This window comes from Tachypleus tridentatus, chromosome 1 (genome assembly GCF_004210375.1).
Source record: "Tachypleus tridentatus isolate NWPU-2018 chromosome 1, ASM421037v1, whole genome shotgun sequence".
Lineage (NCBI taxonomy): Eukaryota > Metazoa > Arthropoda > Merostomata > Xiphosura > Limulidae > Tachypleus > Tachypleus tridentatus.
Genome location: NC_134825.1, coordinates 63,696,778 through 63,713,253, shown reverse-complemented (window position 1 = coordinate 63,713,253; position 16,476 = coordinate 63,696,778). Strand labels below are relative to the sequence as shown.

General features: G+C 32.9%; 1 protein-coding gene across 3 annotated transcripts in view; it reads right to left on the bottom strand.

Annotated features, from left to right (window-relative positions):
* LOC143250483 (synaptotagmin-12-like) overlaps positions 1 to 16,476 on the bottom strand; it is a 61,814-nt gene that overhangs the window by 43,018 nt on the left and 2,320 nt on the right. Inside the window, exon 1 of one of the 3 annotated variants that reach the window (XM_076501080.1) lies at positions 4,753 to 4,822. The exons of 1 other annotated variant lie outside the window; for it this stretch is intronic. The gene's annotated coding sequence lies outside the window, so the exon portion shown is untranslated. Of the gene's footprint in view, positions 1 to 4,752; positions 4,823 to 16,476 lie in introns of those variants that run through there. One more of the 3 variants, XM_076501089.1, reaches the window with a different exon arrangement.

The window sequence follows — 16,476 nt, the reverse complement described above, 5'->3', positions numbered from 1 at the left end:
GTTTTGTTTTTGGAATTTCGCGCAAAGCTACTCGAGGGCTATCTGCGCCAGCCGTCCCTAATTTAGCAATGTAAGACTAGAGGGAAGGCAGCTAGTAATCACCTCCCACCACCAACCTTTGGACTACTCTTTTACCAACGAATAGTGGGATTGACCTAATATTATAGCGCTCCCACGGCTGAAAGGGCAAGCATGTTTGATGTGACTAGGATTCGAACTCGAGACCCTCGAATTACTCGTCGACTACCTTAATCACCCGGGCATGCCTGGCCCGTAATCAGATACAGGGCTCAGAAATCTAATTATCGCTACAATTTATACTACATTAATCAAAAGCATGTATAAAGTTTCCTAATATTGAAAACTGTATTAAAGTGTTCAGTTGATATTTTACGAATGTTATTTTATTGTATGGCTGCTTTCCATTTCGGGCACATGGGATTTACGAATACATTACATTCTTGTAGATATCAGAAATAAACTACACTTGTTACCGCTAGGTGGTGCATATTCAGCAGAACTTGTCTATGAGATACTTGGGCTTATTAGGTTTGTTATGTACGAATACATTAAACATCTGTAGACATTCACCTTATGCTCCAGTTACAACTTTCTAATAATACGTTTTCAGCTGAAATTTAAAACTTTATTCAAAAAATATCTCGTTTCTGACAAGAGGTAGAATTACAGATATGAAAAACTGATCCTAGTCAATTTTATTTTGTGTAAATGCTCTGTTGTTACAATCTACATAATATAAAAGTTATTTATTTATTTCAAAAATCAAAAAAAGATTGCAGACAACCTCCTTTTCACGCATTTGTTTTGTTAAAAGTACGTGTAACTATAGCAAAAGTTCTTGTTAAGTTTTAAAATTACTTGCCTTTGTATTTAATTTAAAGTCAAATTTTAGCAAGATAATTTTAATTATTTTTTATTTAAAGATTTTTAGCCATTCTGCTTTCTTAAATTTTAACGTAAAACACAACACCAAAATAGTTATTACATATTTACTGTTTTATCTTTTACTACAGCCTTACAAACTAACTAATGTTTGGATTTTGTGTTCGCTTAATAACATCACAATTGACAGATTTTCAATATGCACAAAGGAACTAGGAGGACATACAATTATATGAGTATCTAACGTTACTTTCCACTAACACGTCTTTTCTAAATATATAATTAGTGAAATATGTTGCTATAGCAATCAACGACACTTTTTAGTCTTGCTTACAACATGTTATAAAATATAAATAACGCTACACAAGGGCATTCAACGCGAGACAAATTTTCAAGAGGAGTTGTTGCTTTTTACTTCAAATCTACATATGTATTCTGGTCACCGCGGGAAATCGAACCCAGAATTTTATCATGTGAGTCCTTAAATGTACCATTGACTCACTTGGAGACTCTAATTTAAGAGAAATAAATACAAATTATCGGATTCTAACTATGAATAAATCTAGTTCGTAGATAGGAACGGTTTCATGTTGAAAGAAGACAGCCTTGAAGATTAACCAAGCTTATCTGTGGGAAGATAAGACAACAATATTATGAAATAAAAATGTATGTAAGTTGAAATTTTCCAGATTATCTTTAATTTCAAATATCCAAACACTACACAGAAGTAACACATATAACTGCATAACACCATTTCATTGAAAATAGCTATGATGTTATTTTAATAAAAATAAACATTTGTGAACATTTAGAAGTATTCTATACAAAATTCTGTGCTTTCTCAAGTTTATAAATTTTAAACTACTCAACTTGTCCAAATTAATAAGTGTCTACCAGACGTGTACCTGTTAAAGTATGTGTTTTTAGTGTTTTAAAAGTACATCCTTTACCTAAGATACGTCAGAATACTTGTATGGATCACGTGCTTAAAATAGAAGAGTTCATTACCATTTAAAGGTAAGATTCTATGTTCAGAAGCCAGAAATGGAGTACTTCCTGGATGACTCATGTTAGGTTTCGTTAATACGCCCCCTTTTATTATTTAAAACCTTCAACGACAGCAAATCAATGTAATTAATATAAGAGACGTTGTCTATCGCGGATTAATCTTCTCTCGCTCTAAAGCTGCAAGCTAGAACAACGAGCTCAAGCTAATGAAGGGCTTGTTTGTTTTAGTTTTCCGTTCGAGCCTATTTTTCTCTCCTTTGTTTCAAACTATCTGACTACATAACAAATTAAATGAAATAAAAACAACTCAGAGATACTTGACTAATTAATGTAAAAAACTAACAGGTGGAAATAACTGATAAGCAAAAGTTTCAAGAATGATTTTTTAAGGAATGTTTAACCTGCTTCAAATCATAAAGATTCTAAATGACACGTAGTTTTATTTTTCTTAAATAATATAATGAAAACGTGATAGTAATAAAAAATCATATTTTAATTTTAAAGTTTCGAACAATTCTAAATTTTTTAAAGTGAAGAATGACTCAAATATTTGTGAATGATAACAATAAACAATAAAATACTGATTTGAAATTGAAAACAAATGGTTTGGTTTATTTTGAATTTCGCTCAAAGCTATACGAGGGCTATCTACGCTAGTTGTCCCTAATTTATTAATGTAAGACTAGAGGGAAGGTAGCTAGTCATCACCACCCATCTCCAACTCTTGGGCTACTCTTACCAACGAATAGTGGGATTGACCGTCACATTATAACGCCCCCACTGCTGAAAGGGCGAGCATGTTTGGTGTGATGGGGATTCGAACCCTCGAATAGATTACGAGTCGAATGCCTCAACAACTTGGCCATGCCGTGCCTTGAAAACAAGTATTACATCAAACAACATCAATAAGAATACGTGAGAAAAACCTGTGCCAGAGTTATGGTGGTTTGGTATAAACTGAAAATAAATAGTGTAATTAAAAAACTTCATTTTACTAAAAAATATGTATATATACATATTTATACAAACGTGTCTTTTAACACATGATCATTTTGATCCAGCATCATGTCTTACCAACATCATTCAACAGCTATAAAAGAAATATTGTTATACAGGGATAATAGTGGTGCAGAGTTTGGTTTGTTTTGAATTTTTGCGCAAAGCTACTCGAGGGCTATCTGTGTTAGCCGTCCCTAATTTAGCAGTGTAAGACTAGAGGGAACGCAGCTAGTTATCACCATCCACTGCCAACTCTTGAGCTACTCTTTTACCAATGAATAGAGGGATTGACCGTAACAGTACAACGCCCCCACGACTGGGAGGTCGAGCATGTTTGTTGTGACGGGGATTCGAACCCGCGACCCTCAGATTACGAGTCGAGTGCCTTAACCACCTGGTCATGCCGAGTCATGGTGCATGGATAAAAACAACAACATTAGCACCAGATCCATATTAAAGTCATGCAATATTATCAAGCAACATACCAGATATAAATCAAATATTATAAAACCAATGTAAAACAACACCTCAAGTGTTCCTCAAACGCCATAAAAACATTGCAAAGCTGAACACCAGGTGTATGTCACATATAATAAAACTAATATAAAATAACACATTTTTATAAAGTAGAACATGAAGTCGATATAAAATTATTACAAAAAAACACACGTCTACATCAAAAATAATAAAAATAGTGTAAAGCAGAACACCAGGGCAACATAAGATAGCATAACACTGTGACAAACAGCATAGAAGCTACTTATCCTGATCTGGTGACGCTGGAGAAATATTAATTGTATTTTGATCTGAATTGGTCAAAATGTACTGGTTTTGCCTTAAATGTGTAATATAGCAGAGTATACTGGTTTTAATTACAGAAACTTAGTTGTACAACGTATTATTACAATATATACAATACTGTCACACTGTATTCTTATTTATACATATGTATACATATACGTATAGATGTTTAACAATAGCCTTAAAACATTGAAATTTTATACCACTATGTTTATTTAAGCAACTGTTGGACACCTGGCAACCGTTTCCTTCATATAATTTTGCTTGGAATATCTTTTACTACCTTAAAAAATATAGTTGAAGTTGAAGACATATTTAATGTGGAATGAATATAGAAAAAAATACATAGTCATAAATGCACCATCTTTACCAGCACTGTATTTAAAGGTGTTACACGTTTCCTTACGTGTCATTTTCGACGTCTTAGCCCTAAAAGCTATTGCATAGCAATATACTTACTACAGATACAAGACAAATCGTAGTCAATATTATATAATCAAACCACTTTGAAATCAAAGATAAATATATTTAAATAGATATTTCATTACGTGTTTCTGAGAAAGAGAAGTTACGAGCGAAATACTTTTTCTTTTGTTAATAACTCACAATTATTCTAAACAAACATAGTTCTCTTTTTAAAGCAATTAAAGTTATATATAAATCACACTATACCGAGGTCTAGGATTGAATATATACCATATAGACGGAAGTTTAGCATTCTGTGTAATAAAGTTGTGTCAAGAGGGATACTTATGTAAGAAAAATCATTAAATTAACCAGTTTTGAATGCCATATAAATTATTTTGAACTTAGTTTTAAGAAACTTGAATAATGAAATAAGCAGAAAATCAAGTTACTTTTGCTAGTAGCATTTACTGGGTTTTTGAAACGTAATAATAGGTTTGGGGCATTTTTTGAAAATTAACATTTAACACTTCTTCAAAACAAATTCTTCCATTTTTGGCCAGAAAGAGAGAGCCAGAATGTATCCTTTTAACTAATGCAGAACACAAACATAGTAATAGAGAGAAGTTAACATACCACAGCCGTGTATGAGTTGAGCAGACCTACAGCTAGATAGACACTTAACTAACACGAACACAAATCTCTCGCTCAGTGAATGATCAATCTGGAATAAGGATTCCCCAGTGTAAGTGACGTAGCCTCAATGTTGACGTCATGTCTACCCAGAAGGCTTCTTAGTTAGATCTGTTTCACTCATTTCTCATGCTACATTCTCCTTAACTAAGCTTGTAATACACAATGTTTCTGACACATTTTAAAATGCCCAATAAGCATAAAGTTTGAAAGACTACAACAAACTGTTGTAAGCTTTCTCTTTAAAAAAAAAAAGTTGTATTATTTTTGGCTAGAAAAATTAATAACGATATGAGACGAGCATGTAGCTTGAAAACCAGAAAATTTTTGAGAGTTTAAGAATATACAGGGTGGCCCGTAAGTCCCTATCCATCCATATATCTTATGTATCCAGTGTATCTGTGTGCTGTCCCTCATTCTCGCTGCATAATATTATGCGACGCATTTTCAAGTGTAAATGGGCTTAAATCGGCCATATTTCTCTGACAAAAAAGAAAAGAAATTATAATACATGCGTAATTGAATATAACATGGTAACATATGGACGGGTAGGGACTTACGGGCCACCTTGTATTTGAAGGATATAAGACGCGTTTTAGGCGAGACTAAATTGAACTGTTGACTGATTACCGAGTCAGCCATTTAGTCACTTTGCGCTGCAAATACTGAGATTGTGTTTTCAAAGAAGTAATAGAGATACTAAAAAAGAATAACGTATGCAAGAGAAAATTGGCAGAGAAGATTATAATTTCTATCGAGAAGTTGTGCCTATCGTTGTTTATGTAAAAGTACTAGTGGAAATAAAAAAACTTTCGTTATATTAAGTGATCTACACTTCGCATTTTATTTACCGAATATTGATAAAATACGCTCAGTAAAATAAACTGTTGCAACAAAACGTTTTATTCGCGACGAAATTTTAAAGGTTTTCACTTTTACATTTCATAAATGAATATAAAAAATATTACAAGGAGCATCTGTGATTAGCGATGTTATTAATTTATATATTTTCACCAGTTCATTAGTTATGCTACATTACTTAGAGGTTTTATAGGAGTGAAATTAATATTATATTTATATATTAAATCACATGTACTAATACCACTTTATCTTCATATATTTAATAACGGTATCTGATATAACGTTATATCCTTCGTTCCTTTTCCTTGGAACAAAGTTGTAAATGCTACAGTGTTAATTATGCGAATATTTACTAGTTATATTCCTTATACAGCGTCATGGAGTATTGTACAGTTAACAAAATAATTACTATTATATTCTTATTTAACAAATGGGTACTGTAACAGTTTTTCAATACTTCATATTTCATACGTATTTCTAAGGGTAATTAATTTTCAAATATAACGTTAACAGTCAATATCTGATAGAGAAATGTAATTCACTAATCACCCATGACTTAGTAAAACATTGCTTAAATCTGAGCTGTTGATATCAATATGTTTATAAACAAATAATTATACGTGAGGGCCTCATTTTTTTTCGAAACAAATGGTGAAAGCAGTGATTTACTTAGAATGGGCTATATGATTCAGAGTTCTATTTGCGGCTCTCTTTAGTATTATATATCTATGGTTATCTGCAAAGAACATACTGGTTAGTGAAAATAGCAATTCAACTATATAGTATTTTTCATAACCTGGTTACCGTTATAATTCTCGCAATTACGTAAAATCATTGATAAACTTACTTGTCATTGGTTTTATTTGTGTTGAATTTTGCGCAAATCTCCTTGAGGGCTATCCCTAATTTAGCAGTGACAGACAAGAGGGAAGATAGCAGCTAATCAACATCACCCAATGGCTAACTCTAACTCTTGGGCTACTCTTTTTTTCCAAAGAATAGTGGTGTTGACTGTCACATATAATGGCCCAATGAGAGCTCTAACCCTTCTTATTATTAAACTGTAATATTAGTTTTAATAGTTTTTATAAATTTATTGTTAAGCGTATTATACACAGAAAAAATACAAAAAAGTGACTGAAATAACCTTTTACAGTTCTTCTTGTCTGCTGTGCCGAGCTCCGACATGGCAAGTCAACTTAGTTTGGATTAAGTGTGCCTAGCTCTTAATTTATTATTTGTTTAAATTTGCTTATTTATCAAAAAACAATAATTCAGAACGTTTATCTGAATGAAGTCAATATTGAAATTGTACTATTGCAGGAAGATAATTTACTGTCATGACAGAAATCTCAAATAAAGTCAAATGTTCAGTTAATGTTTTTATTATTTAAATTATTTATATTTTATAATAACAAAATATGCTAAATTTCTTAACTTTTGTGTTCGTGAAAAATTATTCTATGTAGGAGGTGAACAATTAATTTATATTTACCAAAACTATTATATCAAAATGAAAATCTTGGTAGTTGTTATTGATCAACAAATCACCTCAAATTATTATTTTTATATGCTAGTGTGAAGGACAATGATAAATAGTATTCCTGTTTATTCATTTTTTGTTGTTATATCAATGATAAATAGTATTCCTGTTTATTCATTTTTTGTTATTCTTAGATGCTAACTCCATACCTTGCTCTGTGAAAAGTAGTAACTGATTAAGCACTTGTGCCTTCTAATTCAAAGCCTATAAAAAGTGGAAATATGTCCTATTTCAGGCTTTTTTATCCTTCTTTTCAGACAAAAATCCTAAGACAAAGCCTATATATACCGTCGGACATTTTATGGTTATTGTATAAAAATTACAGTAATCGAGACAGTCAACTCTTGGTACAGACATGTGAAAAAGTTAGGACACCCGATTACAAGCCTGTGTATTTTTGTAACATTTTTGGATATATAGATATTTACTCTCAATTTCAACAATACTAAGAGATAAAAGGAATATAACTAAACAATTACAACTGAAGAAAAGACTTTTCAAGATCTTCTGTAAATGTAATTCTACAAAAATGCATATTCTAACTGAGGAAAAAGTTAGGACACCCCTACATTTATTCCCACTTAAAATGGCTCAACTCACACACAGGTGTATCACACCAGGTGCACATGATTAGAAGATCGTTACTCAGCATTTTGAATGAGGCTTGCCCTATCAAAACGTCAGACATTTAGTTTGGTGTGCTCCTGACTGTTGAAGTGAGAGTGAGCTCCATGGTGAGAGCAAATGAGCTGTCTGAGATCTTCCGAAAGAAAATTGTAGCAGCTTATGAGTCTGGTAAGGGATTTAAAAAGATCCAAAAAGATTTTGAAATCAGCCATTCCACTGTCCGGAAAATAGTCAACACGTGGAGGGCTTTCAAAACAACTGCCAACATGCCCAGGTCTGGTCGTCCAAGCAAGTTCAACCCGAGAGTAGACCGCAAGATGCTAAAAGAGGTCTCCAAACATCCTAATATGTCATCACGGGACCTACAGCAGGCTCTGGCTACTGTTGATGTGAAAATGCATGCTTCTGCAATCAGAAAGAGACTGCACAAGTTTAACTTGCATGGGAGGTGTGCAAGGAGGAAACCTTTGCTCTCTAAGAGAAACGTCAAGGCCAGACTGAAGTTTGCCAGAGAGAATGTAGACAAAGACCAGAACTTCTGGAATAACGTTCTTTGGACAGATGAGTCCAAAATTGAATTATTTGGACACCAGAACAGAAGACATGTTTGGCGTAAACCAAATACAGCATTCCAGGAAAAGAACATCATACCAACTGTGAAGCATGGAGGTGGAAGTGTCATGGTTTGGGGCTGCTTTGCTGCAGCAGGACCTGTTGCGGAACTGGACCCTGCAACACGACAATGACCCACAACATACCAGTAAATCCACCAAGGACTGGCTGAAAACTAAGAAATGGAGAGTCCTGTAATGGTCGAGTCAAAGCCCAGATCTTAATTCCATTGAGATGCTGTGGGGTGACTTGAAACGGGCTGTACATGCAAGAAACCCCTCAAACATCTTACAGCTGAAAGAATTTTGCATTGAGGAGTGGAGAAAACTTTCTTCAGACCGATGTCAGAGACTGGTAGATGGTTACAAGAAGCGTCTCACTGCAGTTATTTCAGCCAAAGGGGTAACACTAGCTATTAGGGGGTAGGGTGTCCTAACTTTGTCCTCAGTTGTAATATGCATTTTTGTAAAATTACATTTACAGAAAATCTTGAAAAGTCTTTTCTTCAGTTTTAATTGTTTAGTTATATTCCTATTCTCAGTATTGTTGAAACTGTGATTAAATATCTATATATCCAAAAATGTTACAAAAATACACAGGCTTTCATAGGGTGTCCTAGCTTTTTCACATGACTGTACATGTATGACCATTTTAGGCTGGCCAACTCACAGCTCGAGTTTGATAAAGTTAGGACTCAACAAAACCAGCCAAATCAGGACTCAACCTCGACAAACATTAGGATTTACAAAACCAACCAAATCAGTCTTCGTCTTCTGATAAACTTAAGATTCATAGACCTAGACTAGTCAGAATTTCGTCTTCGGATAAACTTTAAGATTCACAAAACCAATCAATTCAGTGTTTGACTTTGAAATACGTAGCTATCTTCTGATAAATGTTTAAAAGTCAGAAGACCAGCCATATCAGCGCTCACTTTTGTTTATGATCTGACTTCATCATGCTAATGTAGGAAAGAGTTGGAAACAGGAAGCGCTTAGCTAGGCATACAGATAATATAATAATATTATTCATAGTTGAATTGATAAATTAACTCACAGAATTCGACAGATTTAAAAATCAAAAGCTTTTAAAAGTCAAGATGTTACTTAGATTAAAAGTTTTTAGACTTCATAAGATTAAATAAATTGAAATTTTTAAGACTTTTTTCGTGTCAGTATTAATCAAGAAGGATATCACGAAAACGTTTAATGATTTTATTTTACCATAATTTACTTAAAACTATCATAGTCGGAGACCATGAAGTTTTTCTGACATGAATATATTATTAATACGTAACTTTGATTTAAATGATTTTTGACAGGATACATATTCCACCAAACTTGCAACATTTTTCAAATATTATGACGAATATTAGAGACCCTATCTATATGGATTAGTAAGTTAAATGGCTTTATAATTTTTTTCTTTGCTAAATGTTAGACTAATCGGGTGCGAAACACAGAAATATTATTATTTAATGCTCCTAATGATTGGTATTCAACCCCAAAGTGTAAACAATCCCTTCAAACCACAAGTAACAATGTAGCAAACAGTTTGAATGACAGTGATGAATATAAATACAGTGTGGTACTACCATGTGTGATATTTCATCAATTACTGTCAAGATCAGTACTGTATTTCTTTCTTTTTTAAATAACTATAATTATCTTCAACATTTTCATTTCTTGTAAGGAAATGTCGCCATCTATAGATACATTTTGAATACATACATAAACGTCTTTAAATTTTTATTTCAAAATAGTTTAAACATGTTTCATTCATAAAAAAGTAAATATATTTTATGTACTGTTGGATACAGCCTAGCGACTTAAGCGCTCAACTTTCAGTTTGCGGATCGTAGGTTCAAAATATCTTACCAAAAATACCCGTCCTTTCAGGTGCATTATAATGTGAAAGTCCATCTCACTAGCCAGCTAGAACAGCCCAAGATTTGATGGTGACGTTGACTAGCAGCTGCCTTCTCTCTAGTCTATCACTTTCACATTAGTGACAGCTAGTGCAGATAAGAAATAATCCACGCTTTTCATTTCAATAACCATCAATTCTAAACTGTAATAACTCTTCAACTTTTATGTGTGAAACATAGCTGATTATTTACTTCAACCGAATTCGTGCAAGTTCATCGGTAGTTGTCAATTCAGTGTTACGGTGACGCTTTATCACAGATACAGTTAACATCGCGTCCACTATAATACAGAAGAGACTTAACGCTGCAGATAAGTAAACACAGATATCACACAAGTATTTGCTTCCGAAGGATAGCCTGTTATTCATTACAGAAGATATGAATAGAAATGAAGTTAAATTAAAACAATTTTGATCAATGTGTGACTTTAACCTGAAATTTTTAGAGCAAATTTCTAAAATGAGGATTCTCACAGAGCTATAGGTAATAAAACACTAATGACATTAGACAAAAATGTGATACGTAGCACTGGGTCATTTTCCTAACATGTGACATTAACACACATTACATTTAGTATCAGTGCATATCTAAATACAAGGTGAAACTCCACACCTCACCCGTTTTTCTTGTTTGCAGTTAAGCACAAAGTTATACAATGAGCTATCTATGTTGTTCCTACCACAGATATTAAAAAGTGTTAGAAGTCTACAGACTAGTAGCTGTGTCACTGGAGAACGCTTGTGTCATTTATTTTTGGAATTTAGTCCATGTACGAGTATAAAGTACATATTTTACATTCATATTTCTCGTTCAAAAATCGATTGAGTTAAATGACGATTTCACTTTAAATTACCATAGAACTAAAAGTGCGCAGTCGTGTGTAAAACTCTGTGACTTTCGGTACAAGTTGACAAGCCCGGTATGGCCAGGTTGGTTAAGGCGTTCGACTCGTAATCCAAGGGTTGCGGGTTCGAATCCCCATCACACCAAACATTATCATCACCTTTCGTATGTGATGATAAGCCCACCATTTGTTGGCAAAAGAGTAGCCCAAAAGTTGGCAGTGGGTGGTGATGACTAGCTGCCTTCCCTCTAGTCTTACACTGCTAAATTAGGGACGGCTAGCGTAGATAGCCCTTGAGTAGCTTTGCACAAAATTAAAAAACAAACAAACAAAACAAGTTGACAATCTGACTTCATGCTCGATTTTGAGGAAGGGAAATAAAACAAGCTATAACTGTTATACGTTTTTAAAACAACACATTAAAAACATCAAACGCTTGTTTATTCAGTTACAATAAGACCAAATAACTTTGAAGAGTGTGTGTGTTTTCTTATAGCAAAGCCACATCGGGCTATCTGCTGAGTCCACCAAGGGGAATCGAACCCCAAATTTTAGCGTTGTAAATCCGTAGACTTACCGCTGTACTAGCGGGGGGGGGCGAACATGATGTTTGACGTAACATCATGCGAACACTTTTTGGATACATTGCTTTTTATACGACACGTACAACGGTGCCAACTTTTATTGATTCGCTCACAATCAGAAAATTATTGAAAACTTTGAACAATGCTTCAGGTTTACCACTTTAGTGATAGTTAAATTATAATTGGTTTTACTTTGAGGTACGTTTTATAATTTCCCGCTTTGCTGCTTTTACTCGTTTCGAGTTATATTCTCGTCTAGCTGTTATGTTATACTTAAGTTCATTTATATAATGTCGAATTACTATTATTAGTTTTTTATTTCTTGGAACTATCCAGTAGCAGAAAATATTCAAACTGCCAACAAAGAAAATCTCATTTCTCTAATATATCACTTTCTTTATGAGTCAGTGTTCAATGAACTGTATGAAAGCGTGAGGTACAAAAAGTAATTATTCTGTACTACAACACAAAGTTGCCTAAGCCTAAGAAACATAAACTTTCCTAAATCAGATGGTATTTTCTCAATCTTATTTTAAAGTGTGCGATTTGAATATTTCGGCTTTTGATGGTATTTCTGTATTAGTTACAATTAATGTGATTTTCTAGGCTTTGACTCAACAATAATCATTGTGAGTTAATGCATTGACTGTACGTAGATCTGTGTCTTATACTTGAAAATATTTGCTTTAATTAACAATATTACAATAAGCGGAGTTTTAAACGGTTTTATTTTACACATTCCAGAGATAACAGAAATCGAATTATATCAGTAACGATAATGCACAATAAAGAACAAAAGCACTTATTTATATAAGGGCGTTGGTTACATGGCGCGTCGTATTGATTGTCATGTAGTTACTGACTTCTATGGTCAGTTGTAAGTAATAGCATCAGCAAAAATTATATTGTTAAAAATAATACTGATCGCTCACTTCTGAAGCCACCTTTGGTAATCTATCATTAGAACATAATTATTGTGCATAAACTAAATATTTAAAATTATTGATATTTGACTATTTTATTTTATACATAAAATCACATCTACAAGTTTTACTATTTCATCAGTTGTCATTTAAATTTCAAAAGATATAGATAGAATAAATATTTGTAATTAAAAATATCGGTATCAAAGTTAAATAACTGGACGCTGTTTCTCTCCTAAAAATACAGTTTTAATTTTGGAAATCACATTTTCTTTAATTCTGTTTGCGACCGAGACATTTTTTTTTCAAATACAACTTCAAGTTGAAATGCTTCAACTTAGTTATTACATGGAGCTTATTATAGGAGTTTTTAAGTAATTTGAAATACTCGAATTAAAGCATTTTAAATTTGAGATATATATTTCATTAAAAGGTTTTCGTCATATTTGCATACATAACTTACTTATAGCAATAAGTGTCTGGAATTGTATTTGCATGCTACTTATTATTTCATGTTAAATGTTAGGATCGTTAAAAACTCCATTTCTTAGGCAGGATGATCTCAGAAATGAGTCTCACATTTACTACGTCACCAATAAGGTAAAATAAGCCTAACTAACCATATGAACACCATATGCACTGTAACTGTGTAAAGAGGCCCGGCGGGTTAAGGCGTTCGACTCGTACTCTGAGGGTCGTGGGTTCAAATCACAGTCGCACAAAAGGTGCTCGTCCTTTCACCCGTGGGGGCATTATAATGTGACGGTCAATCCCACTATTCGTTGGCTGTGGGTGGTGATGACTAGCTGCCTTCCCTCTAGTCTTACACTGCTAAATTAGGGACGGCTAGCGCAGATAGCCCTAGAGTAGCTTTATGCGAAATTCAAACGAAACTGTCTAAAGAGGATTGCGGCGACTAGTGGATGTAGGGCTAGTGTTTATGGCATTCGACTCGCTATTTTAGGGTCATTGGTTCAATCCCCGCCCCACCAAACATGATCATCCCTTCAGCTGTGGAAGCAATATAATGTAACAGCCAATTCCATTATTTGTTGGTAAAAGAGTAAGTAGCCCAGGGAGTGGGTTGTGTCGATTACCTGCTTTCCCCTTAACCAGTCGGACGGCTAGAACAGATAGCTCTCGCGTGAGGTTTAAATATTTAAAATACTATGACTAATCTATACGACGTCAAGAAGTTTAGTATTATGTGGATAAAATTAATTGAGTATTTAAACTTTACTTTGGATGTGCATCAAAAACACAAATAACCAAACCACATCAATTGGATACGACATTAAATGCTTTATTACATATTGCTGTATAATTAAATATACAGAAAAAGAAATTCCAACCATTAACATCTATAATGTTTGTATACAATTATAATTCTTCACATTGTAAGGTTTATTCAGTTGCTGACGAACAAGCACATTCGGAGTGGAATGAAACAAGTCTAATTTCTTTCCTTTGGAATACTTGGTTGTGTATAAAAGTCGACACATTTTATCGTGTGGTATCATGACTATTTTTACCGGAAAACTTCAACCGAATTTTTTTACTGAGTTTTCTTTTTAAGTATTCACACACACATAAAAATCACGCGAGTTCTTTCCCTTTGTTATCTTTGTTTTAAAATTAACTTTAAAATATTGTACACTTTGTACAAGTTTCATACGTACAGTTCAGCAAATTGCAGCCTGGAAGCTTGTATACCAGTACAATATCTATAATTCACACAAACATGTACACATAAAAATTCATTGAATGTATCAGGTTGCGGCGAACGAGCTGGCTATATTACAATCATGCTACATCCGGGTGTTCGAGCACCTACTCAATTATTCAAAATGATATCAGTCAGAAAAGTTACGTTAATAGGAAGAAGCTTGCTACTAGAAAATATCTGATACTGCACACATCAGGGCGTACTTTACAGGTTGAGACAGCCATTAAAGCGACTTATTTAGCCTAGTAATCACAATAGTGTCCAGAAACGTCAATATAATCGTACCCGCAATCATTATTGCACATTGTTATACAGTCCTTCGTTTCTGTGAATTAGTGTGGGAATAATTATATAGGTATAATTACACTAAAACAATAAATTATTTCATATAAACTTGTGTATATTTTCTATAACACCATAGGGGTATATATGTACGTGTGTGTTGACTTCAGAAATAAACATTGCATACATCATAGATACTTTGATAAAAAAAAATTGACAGTAAAAGTATATGATAAAGTATTTCTAAACAAGTTCTACAAACCACATTACACCAGTGTATGTAAGTAATGGGTTTTAAAACATATCTAACCAATATAATGAAATTACACACAAATCATTCCATTTCCGCGAGAAAGACCCAATAAACACAAAACTTGCAGTTTATAAAATAATCTTTTTTTAGTAGCGTGGCTTAACTTAGTTCCAAATTTTTTTTAAAGTATTGATACATAAGATTTTGTTTACAATCCTGTTACCAGGCTTTGAATGTTATTAATTGCTTTTCAATCGCTGTAGAAATTCACTCTCACACTACAGAGCAAAACGAACATGTAACACACAGTTCTTAGAATTACGAGAAACAAATTGTACTAAATGTTACGTCATTTTTTCACGTATATTTTGTTAGAAATTATAAAATATGTCAATTTGTTATTTCTTAAGCATATTTTATTTCTTTTAAGACTTTTTATTATAGAGTAGTGCTTTTATTATAGTTTCCATTATTTATATGCAGTTTCCAAAGATAAGCTTACCTGGTGAAACTGGCTAGATTCGTCTACGTTCCTTATCACTATACTACTGACCAGATTTGATCTAACTACTGTGAGGTTTGTTGGCTAAGTTAAAGATATTTAATTATGTTTATTTACCTCTTTACGACTGGGCAAGAACTTTTACTATGTTTACTATTTTTAGACTCGTTGTTTTCATTTAGTGTGTTAATTACTTTTCAATTGGTTTAATATGTTTATTCCTTGAAGATTTGGATAGCATGTTTACAAGCTGGTTTGATTAGTTTAGTACGCTTACTGTTTACAAACTAGGTTGTATGCTTACTGTTTATAGATTGGTTAGATTCGTTTCGCAAGATAAACGTTTACAGGTTGCCTGGTTTCGATAAGCATGCTTACTATTTTTAAACTGGATAGATTAGTTTGTTAAACATATATTTTAAAGTTACTTGTAGCTTTTAGGCTACAACACATAGTCTCAACTGTTCTTTTGAACACGAATATTAATTATTATATCTCAATCGTTTCGGCTATATATAATTAAAAAAACAATTGTTCGGATGCTTAAAAGACTAACTCTGAGAGTTACTAATATAACGCTAAACCTATTTTATAGTTTCGGCTTTTAAAAAAAAGACCGTTTATAATTTATTTTTTTAAAATGAGATATTTATATCAATTGTTGAAGCTTTTATAAAAAAAAATAAGAAACTCATGTTTTCATTGAAAATTATAAAACAACATTTCTATCAGTTTTATTTTATGATATAATTTATATAATAAAACCTTATTTTTATCAAAGAAAAATTTTAAATCAAGAAATCATTAACACAAAGTGACAGTAACCTTTTAATATCATTGACAGTTCTAAAATGTCACATTAAGAAACTTCTATTGTAATAAAATGTCAATTAAAATAATATTTAAGCTGCTAAATCATTTCCAACTAACAAAATAGAAGTCTTTACGTGCTTTACGCACAAGAGCGGTATAATTAAACATCA